General features: G+C 45.3%; 7 non-coding genes across 7 annotated transcripts; 4 read left to right on the forward strand and 3 right to left on the reverse strand.

The window, feature by feature from the left end:
- Positions 1–5,369: 5,369 nt before the first annotated feature.
- On the reverse strand, positions 5,370–5,451 carry trnas-gcu (transfer RNA serine (anticodon GCU)). Its single transcript has one exon. It is a non-coding gene; the product is annotated as a tRNA-Ser (tRNA).
- Positions 5,452–6,295: 844 nt separating this feature from the next.
- trnaa-agc (transfer RNA alanine (anticodon AGC)) lies at positions 6,296–6,368 on the forward strand. The gene has a single exon. It is a non-coding gene; the product is annotated as a tRNA-Ala (tRNA).
- Positions 6,369–9,699: 3,331 nt separating this feature from the next.
- Positions 9,700–9,772, forward strand: trnaa-agc (transfer RNA alanine (anticodon AGC)). Its single transcript has one exon. It is a non-coding gene; the product is annotated as a tRNA-Ala (tRNA).
- A 702-nt stretch (positions 9,773–10,474) lies between these two features.
- On the reverse strand, positions 10,475–10,556 carry trnas-gcu (transfer RNA serine (anticodon GCU)). The gene has a single exon. It is a non-coding gene; the product is annotated as a tRNA-Ser (tRNA).
- An 844-nt stretch (positions 10,557–11,400) lies between these two features.
- trnaa-agc (transfer RNA alanine (anticodon AGC)) lies at positions 11,401–11,473 on the forward strand. The gene has a single exon. It is a non-coding gene; the product is annotated as a tRNA-Ala (tRNA).
- A 3,331-nt stretch (positions 11,474–14,804) lies between these two features.
- trnaa-agc (transfer RNA alanine (anticodon AGC)) lies at positions 14,805–14,877 on the forward strand. The gene has a single exon. It is a non-coding gene; the product is annotated as a tRNA-Ala (tRNA).
- A 703-nt stretch (positions 14,878–15,580) lies between these two features.
- Positions 15,581–15,662, reverse strand: trnas-gcu (transfer RNA serine (anticodon GCU)). The gene has a single exon. It is a non-coding gene; the product is annotated as a tRNA-Ser (tRNA).
- Positions 15,663–16,001: the final 339 nt, after the last annotated feature.

Genomic DNA, 16,001 nt, shown 5'->3' on the forward strand with positions numbered 1-16,001 from the left:
ATGTTTTGTAGCCCCGGTGGGCAGAGCAGCATGGAATACACACCTTATTATACAGCCTATCTGCAGCATATCAAGGAAGCTCTTCCAAAGCTGCTTGTCCAGTGAGCTTAATCACCTGCATTCACATGTCAACAGTCTGATTTCTACATCAACTGTCTCACTCGAGTTCTCTGCACAAAACAGTATTTGGTTTACCATTGGATGTTGTAAGTCCAGCAGAAGGTTTTATCTGTGTTTGTCTAAAAACACTTTAATCTGACATGCAACGAGGATGGGATTCAAACCCACGCGTGCAGAGCACAATAGATTAGCAGTCCATCGCCTTAACCACTCGGCCACCTCGTCAATTAAGCAAGGAAGGGCGACGAGACTTTGATCAGCAAAGACAGACCTACAGGATTTCTAGGTCACCTCGCAGGGTTTAATAAGAACACCTAGAATATCTCCTCTCTGAATTTAATATCCAAGTACCTTTGCAAGGGAATTAGCTTAAATGGTAAAGCACTAGCTTTGTATGCAAGAAGTACTGGGATCAATACCCACATTCTCCAAATGCCTCATGCCTCCCCTGACCTCGTCAAGGTGACGCGCAATCCTTTATCATACAGGCGATGCACTTCTGAGATGGCTTGTGAATATATCTTTAGATGGATACATAGGTTGGAGCTGCCAGGCAGGAGGTCTAGAGGAAGACCAAAGCGGAGATTTATGGATGTAGTAAGGGAGGACATGAAGTTAGTTGGTATGAGTGAAGAGGATGCAGAGGACAGGGTTAGATGGAGGCACATGATTCGCTGTGGCGACCCCTGAAAGGGAACAGCCGAAAGGAAAAGAAGAAGCACTTCTGAGATGGCCGACGAATGTCAATCCTGACAGAATTTCCATCCGTGTGTCTACACTCAAGCACAAGAACAGACTGCGGCCTATCAAGGAAGATTGTAGCCAACTCTTCTAAGGCTGCAATTAAACACTTTGGAGATTCTCTTTGGCCAAAAGGTGCACTCCATTAGCACCAAAACCTCATGCCACACCAACTGTTTGTTCCCTCCGACTGCTTCTGGCCTTGTCAACAAGGCCCGTGACTGTCAAGTATTCGGGCTCCACAATCTACAAACACAGAGGACATAAGGGGTGGATATTGAGAGTTTGTCCGGTACGCTGTGAACACAGGGAGGAAAAAAAGCTTGCAGGGGAATTAGCTCAAATGGTAGAGCGCTTGCTTAGCATGTAAGAGGTAGTGGGATCGATGCCCACATTCTCCACAATCCTTTGATTTTCTTTTTCCCATAAATGGATGAAACTGTTAAAAAGTTTCAGCCTCCATATCCCACATGTGCAGTTCACAATCAATTAGAATGGGAAATTGCCTGTCAGCAGTACAGCTAAAAAGGCGACCAGTTTGCCGTCTGATCAGCTAAACACATGTCAGCCAGTCCATGCATTTAGGCTTGTACACACAGTCAAAACGTTCTGCTGAAGTTCCAACCGAGTATCAGTGGGGGCGATCAGCCATTTCAGAAATTGCTGATTTCCTGGAACTTTTACACACTACCATATTCAGGGTTAACAGAGAATGGTTGGAAAAGAGAACATATCCAGTGAGTAGCAGTTTTGTGGGGGACTCTGCCTGCATGTGTCTCTACAGGCCTTGTATCTGTGGTGTCCTGTTCACTAGACGACATTAATGTGACACCTGAACCAAATTTTTTGTAGCCCCGGTGGGCAGAGCAGCTTGGAATACACACCTTATTATACAGCCTATCTGCAGCCTATCAAGGAAGCTCTTCCAAAGCTGCTTGTCCAGTGGGCTTAATCACCTGCACTCATATGTCAACAGTCTGATTTCTGCATCAACTGTCACACTCGAGTTCTCTGCATAAAACAGTATTTGGTTTACCATTGGATGTTGTAAGTCCAGCAGAAGGTTTTATCTTTGTTTGTCTAAAAACACTTTAATCTGACATGCGACGAGGATGGGATTCAAACCTACGCGTGCAGAGCACAATAGATTAGCAGTCCATCGCCTTAACCACTCGGCCACCTCGTCAACTAAGCAAGCAAGGGCGACGAGACTTTGATCAGCAAAGACAGACCTACAGGATTGCTAGGTCACCTCGCAGGGTTTAATAAGAACACCTAGAATATCTCCTCTCTGAATTTAATATCCAAGTACCTTTGCAAAGGAATTAGCTTAAATGGTAAAGCACTAGCTTTGTATGCAAGAAGTAGTGGGATCAATACACACATTCTCCAAATGCCTCATGCCTCCCCTGACCTCGTCAAGGTGACACGCAATCCTTTATCATACAGGTGATGCACATCTGAGATGGCTTGTGAATATATCTTTAGATGGATACATAGGTTGGAGCTGCCAGGCAGGAGGTCTAGAGGAAGACTAAAGCGGAGATTTATGGATGTAGTAAGGGAGGACATGAAGTTAGTTGGTATGAGTGAAGAGGATGCAGAGGACAGGGTTAGATGGAGGCACATGATTCGCTGTGGCGATCCCTGAAAGGGAACAGCCGAAAGGAAAAAAAGAAGCACTTCTGAGATGGCCGACGAATGTCAATCCTGACAGTATTTCCATCCGTGTGTCTACACTCAAGCACAAGAACAGACTGCAGCCTATCAAGGAAGATTGTAGCCAACTCTTCTAAGGCTGCAATTAAACACTTTGGAGATTCTCTTTGGCAAAAAGGTGCACTCCATTAGCACCAAATCCTCATGCCACACTAACTGTTTGTTCCCTCCGACTGCTTCTGGCCTTGTCAACAAGGTCCGTGACTGTCACGTATTCGGGCTCCACAATCTACAAACACAGAGGACATAAGGGGTGGATATTGAGAGTTTGTCCGGTACGCTGTGAACACAGGGAGGAAAAAAAGCTTGCAGGGGAATTAGCTCAAATGGTAGAGCGCTTGCTTAGCATGTAAGAGGTAGTGGGATCGATGCCCACATTCTCCACAATCCTTTGATTTCCTTTTTCCCATAAATGGATGAAACTGTTAAAAAGTTTCAGCCTCCATATCCCACATGTGCAGATCACAATCAATTAGAATGGGAAATTGCCTGTCAGCAGTACAGCTAAAAAGGCGACCAGTTTGCTGTCTGATCAGCTAAACACATGGCAGCCAGTCAATGCATTTAGGCTTGTACACACAGTCAAAACGTTCTGCTGAAGTTCCAACCGAGTATCAGTGGGGGCGATCAGCCATTTCAGAAATTGCTGATTTCCTGGAACTTTTACACACTACCATATTCAGGGTTAACAGAGAATGGTTGGAAAAGAGAACACATCCAGTGAGTAGCAGTTTTGTGGGGGACTCTGCCTGCATGTGTCTCTACAGGCCTTGTATCTGTGGTGTCCTGTTCACTAGACGACATTAATGTGACACCTGAACCAAATTTTTTGTAGCCCCGGTGGGCAGAGCAGCTTGGAATACACACCTTATTATACAGCCTATCTGCAGCCTATCAAGGAAGCTCTTCCAAAGCTGCTTGTCCAGTGGGCTTAATCACCTGCACTCATATGTCAACAGTCTGATTTCTGCATCAACTGTCACACTCGAGTTCTCTGCACAAAACAGTATTTGGTTTACCATTGGATGTTGTAAGTCCAGCAGAAGGTTTTATCTGTGTTTGTCTAAAAACACTTTAATCTGACATGCGACAAGGATGGGCTTCAAACCCACGCGTGCAGAGCACAATAGATTAGCAGTCCATCGCCTTAACCACTCGGCCACCTCGTCAATTAAGCAAGGAAGGGCGACGAGACTTTGATCAGCAAAGACAGACCTACAGGATTGCTAGGTCACCTCGCAGGGTTTAATAAGAACACCTAGAATATCTCCTCTCTGAATTTAATATCCAAGTACCTTTGCAAGGGAATTAGCTTAAATGGTAAAGCACTAGCTTTGTATGCAAGAAGTAGTGGGATCAATACACACATTCTCCAAATGCCTCATGCCTCCCCTGACCTCGTCAAGGTGACGCGCAATCCTTTATCATACAGGTGATGCACATCTGAGATGGCTTGTGAATATATCTTTAGATGGATACATAGGTTGGAGCTGCCAGGCAGGAGGTCTAGAGGAAGACCAAAGCGGAGATTTATGGATGTAGTAAGGGAGGACATGAAGTTAGTTGGTATGAGTGAAGAGGATGCAGAGGACAGGGTTAGATGGAGGCACATGATTCGCTGTGGCGATCCCTGAAAGGGAACAGCCGAAAGGAAAAAAAGAAGCACTTCTGAGATGGCCGACGAATGTCAATCCTGACAGTATTTCCATCCGTGTGTCTACACTCAAGCACAAGAACAGACTGCAGCCTATCAAGGAAGATTGTAGCCAACTCTTCTAAGGCTGCAATTAAACACTTTGGAGATTCTCTTTGGCAAAAAGGTGCACTCCATTAGCACCAAATCCTCATGCCACACCAACTGTTTGTTCCCTCCGACTGCTTCTGGCCTTGTCAACAAGGTCCGTGACTGTCACGTATTCGGGCTCCACAATCTACAAACACAGAGGACATAAGGGGTGGATATTGAGAGTTTGTCCGGTACGCTGTGAACACAGGGAGGAAAAAAAGCTTGCAGGGGAATTAGCTCAAATGGTAGAGCGCTTGCTTAGCATGTAAGAGGTAGTGGGATCGATGCCCACATTCTCCACAATCCTTTGATTTCCTTTTTCCCATAAATGGATGAAACTGTTAAAAAGTTTCAGCCTCCATATCCCACATGTGCAGATCACAATCAATTAGAATGGGAAATTGCCTGTCATCAGTACAGCTAAAAAGGCGACCAGTTTGCCGTCTGATCAGCTAAACACATGGCAGCCAGTCAATGCATTTAGGCTTGTACACACAGTCAAAACGTTCTGCTGAAGTTCCAACCGAGTATCAGTGGGGGCGATCAGCCATTTCAGAAATTGCTGATTTCCTGGAACTTTTACACACTACCATATTCAGGGTTAACAGAGAATGGTTGGAAAAGAGAACATATCCAGTGAGTAGCAGTTTTGTGGGGGACTCTGCCTGCATGTGTCTCTACAGGCCTTGTATCTGTGGTGTCCTGTTCACTAGACGACATTAATGTGACACCTGAACCAAATTTTTTGTAGCCCCGGTGGGCAGAGCAGCTTGGAATACACACCTTATTATACAGCCTATCTGCAGCCTATCAAGGAAGCTCTTCCAAAGCTGCTTGTCCAGTGGGCTTAATCACCTGCACTCATATGTCAACAGTCTGATTTCTGCATCAACTGTCACACTCGAGTTCTCTGCACAAAACAGTATTTGGTTTACCATTGGATGTTGTAAGTCCAGCAGAAGGTTTTATCCGTGTTTGTCTAAAACCACTTTAATCTGACATGCGACGAGGATGGGATTCCAACCCACGCGTGCAGAGCACAATGGATTAGCAGTCCATCGCCTTAACCACTCGGCCACCTCGTCAATTAAGCAAGGAAGGGCGACGAGACTTTGATCAGCAAAGACAGACCTACAGGATTTCTAGGTCACCTCGCAGGGTTTAATAAGAACACCTAGAATATCTCCTCTCTGAATTTAATATCCAAGTACCTTTGCAAGGGAATTAGCTTAAATGGTAAAGCACTAGCTTTGTATGCAAGAAGTACTGGGATCAATACCCACATTCTCCAAATGCCTCATGCCTCCCCTGACCTCGTCAAGGTGACGCGCAATCCTTTATCATACAGGCGATGCACTTCTGAGATGGCTTGTGAATATATCTTTAGATGGATACATAGGTTGGAGCTGCCAGGCAGGAGGTCTAGAGGAAGACCAAAGCGGAGATTTATGGATGTAGTAAGGGAGGACATGAAGTTAGTTGGTATGAGTGAAGAGGATGCAGAGGACAGGGTTAGATAGACGCACATGATTCGCTGTGGCGACCCCTGAAAGGGAACAGCCGAAAGGAAAAGAAGAAGCACTTCTGAGATGGCCGACGAATGTCAATCCTGACAGTATTTCCATCCGTGTGTCTACACTCAAGCACAAGAACAGACTGCGGCCTATCAAGGAAGATTGTAGCCAACTCTTCTAAGGCTGCAATTAAACACTTTGGAGATTCTCTTTGGCAAAAAGGTGCACTCCATTAGCACCAAAACCTCATGCCACACCAACTGTTTGTTCCCTCCGACTGCTTCTGGCCTTGTCAACAAGGCCCGTGACTGTCAAGTATTCGGGCTCCACAATCTACAAACACAGAGGACATAAGGGGTGGATATTGAGAGTTTGTCCGGTACGCTGTGAACACAGGGAGGAAAAAAAGCTTGCAGGGGAATTAGCTCAAATGGTAGAGCGCTTGCTTAGCATGCAAGAGGTAGTGGGATCGATGCCCACATTCTCCACAATCGTTTGATTTCCTTTTTCCCATAAATGGATGAAACTGTTAAAAAGTTTCAGCCTCCATATCCCACATGTGCAGTTCACAATCAATTAGAATGGGAAATTGCCTGTCAGCAGTACAGCTAAAAAGGCGACCAGTTTGCCGTCTGATCAGCTAAACACATGGCAGCCAGTCAATGCATTTAGGCTTGTACACACAGTCAAAACGTTCTGCTGAAGTTCCAACCGAGTATCAGTGGGGGCGATCAGCCATTTCAGAAATTGCTGATTTCCTGGAACTTTTACACACTACCATATTTAGGGTTAACAGAGAATGGTTGTAAAAGAGAACATATCCAGTGAGTAGCAGTTTTGTGGGGGACTCTGCCTGCATGTGTCTCTACAGGCCTTGTATCTGTGGTGTCCTGTTCACTAGACGACATTAATGTGACACCTGAACCAAATGTTTTGTAGCCCCGGTGGGCAGAGCAGCATGGAATACACACCTTATTATACAGCCTATCTGCAGCCTATCAAGGAAGCTCTTCCAAAGCTGCTTGTCCAGTGGGCTTAATCACCTGCACTCATATGTCAACAGTCTGATTTCTGCATCAACTGTCACACTCGAGTTCTCTGCATAAAACAGTATTTGGTTTACCATTGGATGTTGTAAGTCCAGCAGAAGGTTTTATCTTTGTTTGTCTAAAAACACTTTAATCTGACATGCGACGAGGATGGGATTCAAACCTACGCGTGCAGAGCACAATAGATTAGCAGTCCATCGCCTTAACCACTCGGCCACCTCGTCAACTAAGCAAGCAAGGGCGGCGAGACTTTGATCAGCAAAGACAGACCTACAGGATTGCTAGGTCACCTCGCAGGGTTTAATAAGAACACCTAGAATATCTCCTCTCTGAATTTAATATCCAAGTACCTTTGCAAGGGAATTAGCTTAAATGGTAAAGCACTAGCTTTGTATGCAAGAAGTAGTGGGATCAATACACACATTCTCCAAATGCCTCATGCCTCCCCTGACCTCGTCAAGGTGACACGCAATCCTTTATCATACAGGTGATGCACATCTGAGATGGCTTGTGAATATATCTTTAGATGGATACATAGGTTGGAGCTGCCAGGCAGGAGGTCTAGAGGAAGACCAAAGCGGAGATTTATGGATGTAGTAAGGGAGGACATGAAGTTAGTTGGTATGAGTGAAGAGGATGCAGAGGACAGGGTTAGATGGAGGCACATGATTCGCTGTGGCGATCCCTGAAAGGGAACAGCCGAAAGGAAAAAAAGAAGCACTTCTGAGATGGCCGACGAATGTCAATCCTGACAGTATTTCCATCCGTGTGTCTACACTCAAGCACAAGAACAGACTGCAGCCTATCAAGGAAGATTGTAGCCAACTCTTCTAAGGCTGCAATTAAACACTTTGGAGATTCTCTTTGGCAAAAAGGTGCACTCCATTAGCACCAAATCCTCATGCCACACTAACTGTTTGTTCCCTCCGACTGCTTCTGGCCTTGTCAACAAGGTCCGTGACTGTCACGTATTCGGGCTCCACAATCTACAAACACAGAGGACAGAAGGGGTGGATATTGAGAGTTTGTCCGGTACGCTGTGAACACAGGGAGGAAAAAAAGCTTGCAGGGGAATTAGCTCAAATGGTAGAGCGCTTGCTTAGCATGTAAGAGGTAGTGGGATCGATGCCCACATTCTCCACAATCCTTTGATTTCCTTTTTCCCATAAATGGATGAAACTGTTAAAAAGTTTCAGCCTCCATATCCCACATGTGCAGATCACAATCAATTAGAATGGGAAATTGCCTGTCAGCAGTACAGCTAAAAAGGCGACCAGTTTGCCGTCTGATCAGCTAAACACATGGCAGCCAGTCAATGCATTTAGGCTTGTACACACAGTCAAAACGTTCTGCTGAAGTTCCAACCGAGTATCAGTGGGGGCGATCAGCCATTTCAGAAATTGCTGATTTCTTGGAACTTTTACACACTACCATATTTAGGGTTAACAGAGAATGGTTGGAAAAGAGAACATATCCAGTGAGTAGCAGTTTTGTGGGGGACTCTGCCTGCATGTGTCTCTACAGGCCTTGTATCTGTGGTGTCCTGTTCACTAGACGACATTAATGTGACACCTGAACCAAATGTTTTGTAGCCCCGGTGGGTAGAGCAGCATGGAATACACACCTTATTATACAGCCTATCTGCAGCCTATCAAGGAAGCTCTTCCAAAGCTGCTTGTCCAGTGGGCTTAATCACCTGCACTCATATGTCAACAGTCTGATTTCTGCATCAACTGTCACACTCGAGTTCTCTGCACAAAACAGTATTTGGTTTACCATTGGATGTTGTAAGTCCAGCAGAAGGTTTTATCTGTGTTTGTCTAAAAACACTTTAATCTGACATGCGACAAGGATGGGATTCGAACCCACTCGTGCAGAGCACAATGGATTAGCAGTCCATCGCCTTAACCACTCGGCCACCTCATCAATTAAGCAAGGAAGGGCGACGAGACTTTGATCAGCAAAGACAGACCTACAGGATTTCTAGGTCACCTCGCAGGGTTTAATAAAAACACCTAGAATATCTCCTCTCTGAATTTAATATCCAAGTACCTTTGCAAGGGAATTAGCTTAAATGGTAAAGCACTAGCTTTGTATGCAAGAAGTACTGGGATCAATACCCACATTCTCCAAATGCCTCATGCCTCCCCTGACCTCGTCAAGGTGACGCGCAATCCTTTATCATACAGGCGATGCACTTCTGAGATGGCTTGTGCTTATATCTTTAGATGGATACATAGGTTGGAGCTGCAAGGCAGGAGGTCTAGAGGAAGACCAAAGCGGAGATTTATGGATGTAGTAAGGGAGGACATGAAGTTAGTTGGTATGAGTGAAGAGGATGCAGAGGACAGGGTTAGATGGACGCACATGATTCGCTGTGGCGACCCCTGAAAGGGAACAGCCGAAAGGAAAAGAAGAAGCACTTCTGAGATGGCCGACGAATGTCAATCCTGACAGTATTTCCATCCGTGTGTCTACACTCAAGCACAAGAACAGACTGCGGCCTATCAAGGAAGATTGTAGCCAACTCTTCTAAGGCTGCAATTAAACACTTTGGAGATTCTCTTTGGCCAAAAGGTGCACTCCATTAGCACCAAAACCTCATGCCACACCAACTGTTTGTTCCCTCCGACTGCTTCTGGCCTTGTCAACAAGGCCCGTGACTGTCAAGTATTCGGGCTCCACAATCTACAAACACAGAGGACATAAGGGGTGGATATTGAGAGTTTGTCCGGTACGCTGTGAACACAGGGAGGAAAAAAAGCTTGCAGGGGAATTAGCTCAAATGGTAGAGCGCTTGCTTAGCATGCAAGAGGTAGTGGGATCGATGCCCACATTCTCCACAATCGTTTGATTTCCTTTTTCCCATAAATGGATGAAACTGTTAAAAAGTTTCAGCCTCCATATCCCACATGTGCAGATCACAATCAATTAGAATGGGAAATTGCCTGTCAGTAGTACAGCTAAAAAGGCGACCAGTTTGCCGTCTGATCAGCTAAACACATGGCAGCCAGTCAATGCATTTAGGCTTGTACACATAGTCAAAACGTTCTGCTGAAGTTCCAACCGAGTATCAGTGGGGGCGATCAGCCATTTCAGAAATTGCTGATTTCCTGGAACTTTTACACACTACCATATTTAGGTTTAACAGAGAATGGTTGGAAAAGAGAACATATCCAGTGAGTAGCAGTTTTGTGGGGGACTCTGCCTGCATGTGTCTCTACAGGCCTTGTATCTGTGGTTTCTGTTCACTAGACGACATTAATGTGACACCTGAACCAAATGTTTTGTAGCCCCGGTGGGCAGAGCAGCATGGAATACACACCTTATTATACAGCCTAGCTGCAGCCTATCAAGGAAGCTCTTCCAAAGCTGCTTGTCCAGTGAGCTTAATCACCTGCACTCACATGTCAACAGTCTGATTTCTGCATCAACTGTCACACTCGAGTTCTCTGCACAAAACAGTATTTGGTTAACCATTGGATGTTGTAAGTCCAGCAGAAGGTTTTATCTGTGTTTGTCTAAAAACACTTTAATCTGACATGCGACGAGGATGGGATACGAACCCACGCGTGCAGAGCACAATGGATTAGCAGTCCATCGCCTTAACCACTCGGCCACCTCGTCAATTAAGCAAGGAAGGGCGACGAGACTTTGATCAGCAAAGACAGACCTACAGGATTTCTAGGTCACCTCGCAGGGTTTAATAAGAACACCTAGAATATCTCCTCTCTGAATTTAATATCCAAGTACCTTTGCAAGGGAATTAGCTTAAATGGTAAAGCACTAGCTTTGTATGCAAGAAGTACTGGGATCAATACCCACATTCTCCAAATGCCTAATGCCTCCCCTGACCTCGTCAAGGTGACGCGCAATCCTTTATCATACAGGCGATGCACTTCTGAGATGGCTTGTGAATATATCTTTAGATGGATACATAGGTTGGAGCTGCAAGGCAGGAGGTCTAGAGGAAGACCAAAGCGGAGATTTATGGATGTAGTAAGGGAGGACATGAAGTTAGTTGGTATGAGTGAAGAGGATGCAGAGGACAGGGTTAGATGGAGGCACATGATTCGCTGTGGCGACCCCTGAAAGGGAACAGCCGAAAGGAAAAGAAGAAGCACTTCTGAGATGGCCGACGAATGTCAATCCTGACAGAATTTCCATCCGTGTGTCTACCCTCAAGCACAAGAACAGACTGCGGCCTATCAAGGAAGATTGTAGCCAACTCTTCTAAGGCTGCAATTAAACACTTTGGAGATTCTCTTTGGCAAAAAGGTGCACTCCATTAGCACCAAAACCTCATGCCACACCAACTGTTTGTTCCCTCCGACTGCTTCTGGCCTTGTCAACAAGGCCCGTGACTGTCAAGTATTCGGGCTCCACAATCTACAAACACAGAGGACATAAGGGGTGGATATTGAGAGTTTGTCCGGTACGCTGTGAACACAGGGAGGAAAACAACCTTGCAGGGGAATTAGCTCAAATGGTAGAGCGCTTGCTTAGCATGCAAGAGGTAGTGGGATCGATGCCCACATTCTCCACAATCGTTTGATTTCCTTTTTCCCATAAATGGATGAAACTGTTAAAAAGTTTCAGCCTCCATATCCCACATGTGCAGATCACAATCAATTAGAATGGGAAAGTGCCTGTCAGCAGTACAGCTAAAAAGGCGACCAGTTTGCCGTCTGATCAGCTAAACACATGGCAGCCAGTCAATGCATTTAGGCTTGTACACACAGTCAAAACGTTCTGCTGAAGTTCCAACCGAGTATCAGTGGGGGCGATCAGCCATTTCAGAAATTGCTGATTTCCTGGAACTTTTACACACTACCATATTTAGGGTTAACATAGAATGGTTGGAAAAGAGAACATATCCAGTGAGTAGCAGTTTTGTGGGGAACTCTGCCTGCATGTGTCTCTACAGGCCTTGTATCTGTGGTGTCCTGTTCACTAGACGACATTAATGTGACACCTGAACCAAATGTTTTGTAGCCCCGGTGGGCAGAGCAGCATGGAATACACACCTTATTATACAGCCTATCTGCAGCATATCAAGGAAGCTCTTCCAAAGCTGCTTGTCCAGTGAGCTTAATCACCTGCATTCACATGTCAACAGTCTGATTTCTACATCAACTGTCACACTCGAGTTCTCTGCACAAAACAGTATTTGGTTTACCATTGGATGTTGTAAGTCCAGCAGAAGGTTTTATCTTTGTTTGTCTAAAAACACTTTAATCTGACATGCGACAAGGATGGGATTCAAACCCACGCGTGCAGAGCACAAAAGATTAGCAGTCCATCGCCTTAACCACTCGGCCACCTCGTCAACTAAGCAAGGAAGGGCGACGAGACTTTGATCAGCAAAGACAGACCTACAGGATTGCTAGGTCACCTCGCAGGGTTTAATAAGAACACCTAGAATATCTCCTCTCTGAATTTAATATCCAAGTACCTTTGCAAGGGAATTAGCTTAAATGGTAAAGCACTAGCTTTGTATGCAAGAAGTAGTGGGATCAATACACACATTCTCCAAATGCCTCATGCCTCCCCTGACCTCGTCAAGGTGACGCGCAATCCTTTATCATACAGGTGATGCACATCTGAGATGGCTTGTGAATATATCTTTAGATGGATACATAGGTTGGAGCTGCCAGGCAGGAGGTCTAGAGGAAGACCAAAGCGGAGATTTATGGATGTAGTAAGGGAGGACATGAAGTTAGTTGGTATGAGTGAAGAGGATGCAGAGGACAGGGTTAGATGGAGGCACATGATTCGCTGTGGCGATCCCTGAAAGGGAACAGCCGAAAGGAAAAAAAGAAGCACTTCTGAGATGGCCGACGAATGTCAATCCTGACAGTATTTCCATCCGTGTGTCTACACTCAAGCACAAGAACAGACTGCAGCCTATCAAGGAAGATTGTAGCCAACTCTTCTAAGGCTGCAATTAAACACTTTGGAGATTCTCTTTGGCAAAAAGGTGCACTCCATTAGCACCAAATCCTCATGCCACACCAACTGTTTGTTCCCTCCGACTGCTTCTGGCCTTGTCAACAAGGTCCGTGACTGTCACGTATTCAGGCTCCACAATCTACAAACACAGAGGACATAAGGGGTGGATATTGAGAGTTTGTCCGGTACGCTGTGAACACAGGGAGGAAAAAAAGCTTGCAGGGGAATTAGCTCAAATGGTAGAGCGCTTGCTTAGCATGTAAGAGGTAGTGGGATCGATGCCCACATTCTCCACAATCCTTTGATTTCCTTTTTCCCATAAATGGATGAAACTGTTAAAAAGTTTCAGCCTCCATATCCCACATGTGCAGATCACAATCAATTAGAATGGGAAATTGCCTGTCAGCAGTACAGCTAAAAAGGCGACCAGTTTGCTGTCTGATCAGCTAAACACATGGCAGCCTGTCAATGCATTTAGGCTTGTACACACAGTCAAAATGTTCTGCTGAAGTTCCAACCGAGTATCAGTGGGGGCGATCAGCCATTTCAGAAATTGCTGATTTCCTGGAACTTTTACACACTACCATATTCAGGGTTAACAGAGAATGGTTGGAAAAGAGAACACATCCAGTGAGTAGCAGTTTTGTGGGGGACTCTGCCTGCATGTGTCTCTACAGGCCTTGTATCTGTGGTGTCCTGTTCACTAGACGACATTAATGTGACACCTGAACCAAATTTTTTGTAGCCCCGGTGGGCAGAGCAGCTTGGAATACACACCTTATTATACAGCCTATCTGCAGCCTATCAAGGAAGCTCTTCCAAAGCTGCTTGTCCAGTGGGCTTAATCACCTGCACTCATATGTCAACAGTCTGATTTCTGCATCAACTGTCACACTCGAGTTCTCTGCACAAAACAGTATTTGGTTTACCATTGGATGTTGTAAGTCCAGCAGAAGGTTTTATCTGTGTTTGTCTAAAAACACTTTAATCTGACATGCGACAAGGATGGGCTTCAAACCCACGCGTGCAGAGAACAATAGATTAGCAGTCCATCGCCTTAACCACTCGGCCACCTCGTCAACTAAGCAAGGAAGGGCGACGAGACTTTGATCAGCAAAGACAGACCTACAGGATTGCTAGGTCACCTCGCAGGGTTTAATAAGAACACCTAGAATATCTCGTCTCTGAATTTAATATCCAAGTACCTTTGCAAGGGAATTAGCTTAAATGGTAAAGCACTAGCTTTGTATGCAAGAAGTAGTGGGATCAATACACACATTCTCCAAATGCCTCATGCCTCCCCTGACCTCGTCAAGGTGACACGCAATCCTTTATCATACAGGTGATGCACATCTGAGATGGCTTGTGAATATATCTTTAGATGGATACATAGGTTGGAGCTGCCAGGCAGGAGGTCTAGAGGAAGACCAAAGCGGAGATTTATGGATGTAGTAAGGGAGGACATGAAGTTAGTTGGTATGAGTGAAGAGGATGCAGAGGACAGGGTTAGATGGAGGCACATGATTCGCTGTGGCGATCCCTGAAAGGGAACAGCCGAAAGGAAAAAAAGAAGCACTTCTGAAATGGCCGACGAATGTCAATCCTGACAGTATTTCCATCCGTGTGTCTACACTCAAGCACAAGAACAGACTGCAGCCTATCAAGGAAGATTGTAGCCAACTCTTCTAAGGCTGCAATTAAACACTTTGGAGATTCTCTTTGGCAAAAAGGTGCACTCCATTAGCACCAAAACCTCATGCCACACCAACTGTTTGTTCCCTCCGACTGCTTCTGGCCTTGTCAACAAGGCCCGTGACTGTCAAGTATTCGGGCTCCACAATCTACAAACACAGAGGACATAAGGGGTGGATATTGAGAGTTTGTCCGGTACGCTGTGAACACAGGGAGGAAAAAAAGCTTGCAGGGGAATTAGCTCAAATGGTAGAGCGCTTGCTTAGCATGCAAGAGGTAGTGGGATCGATGCCCACATTCTCCACAATCGTTTGATTTCCTTTTTCCCATAAATGGATGAAACTGTTAAAAAGTTTCAGCCTCCATATCCCACATGTGCAGTTCACAATCAATTAGAATGGGAAATTGCCTGTCAGCAGTACAGCTAAAAAGGCGACCAGTTTGCCGTCTGATCAGCTAAACACATGGCAGCCAGTCAATGCATTTAGGCTTGTACATACAGTCAAAACGTTCTGCTGAAGTTCCAACCGAGTATCAGTGGGGGCGATCAGCCATTTCAGAAATTGCTGATTTCCTGGAACTTTTACACACTACCATATTTAGGGTTAACAGAGAATGGTTGGAAAAGAGAACATATCCAGTGAGTAGCAGTTTTGTGGGGGACTCTGCCTGCATGTGTCTCTACAGGCCTTGTATCTGTGGTGTCCTGTTCACTAGACGACATTAATGTGACACCTGAACCAAATGTTTTGTAGCCCCGGTGGGCAGAGCAGCATGGAATACACACCTTATTATACAGCCTATCTGCAGCATATCAAGGAAGCTCTTCCAAAGCTGCTTGTCCAGTGAGCTTAATCACCTGCATTCACATGTCAACAGTCTGATTTCTACATCAACTGTCACACTCGAGTTCTCTGCACAAAACAGTATTTGGTTTACCATTGGATGTTGTAAGTCGAGCAGAAGGTTTTATCTGTGTTTGTCTAAAAACACTTTAATCTGACATGCGACGAGGATGGGATTCGAACCCACGCGTGCAGAGCACAATAGATTAGCAGTCCATAGCCTTAACCACTCGGCCACCTCGTCAATTAAGCAAGGAAGGGCGACGAGACTTTGATCAGCAAAGACAGACCTACAGGATTTCTAGGTCACCTCGCAGGGTTTAATAAGAACACCTAGAATATCTCCTCTCTGAATTTAATTTCCAAGTACCTTTGCAAGGGAATTAGCTTAAATGGTAAAGCACTAGCTTTGTATGCAAGAAGTACTGGGATCAATACCCACATTCTCCAAATGCCTCATGCCTCCCCTGACCTCGTCAAGGTGACGCGCAATCCTTTATCATACAGGCGATGCACTTCTGAGATGGCTTGTGAATATATCTTTAGATGGATACATAGGTTGGAGCTGCAAGGCAGGAGGTCT

This window comes from Channa argus, unplaced genomic scaffold (genome assembly GCF_033026475.1).
Source record: "Channa argus isolate prfri unplaced genomic scaffold, Channa argus male v1.0 Contig063, whole genome shotgun sequence".
In the NCBI taxonomy this organism is placed as follows: domain Eukaryota; kingdom Metazoa; phylum Chordata; class Actinopteri; order Anabantiformes; family Channidae; genus Channa; species Channa argus.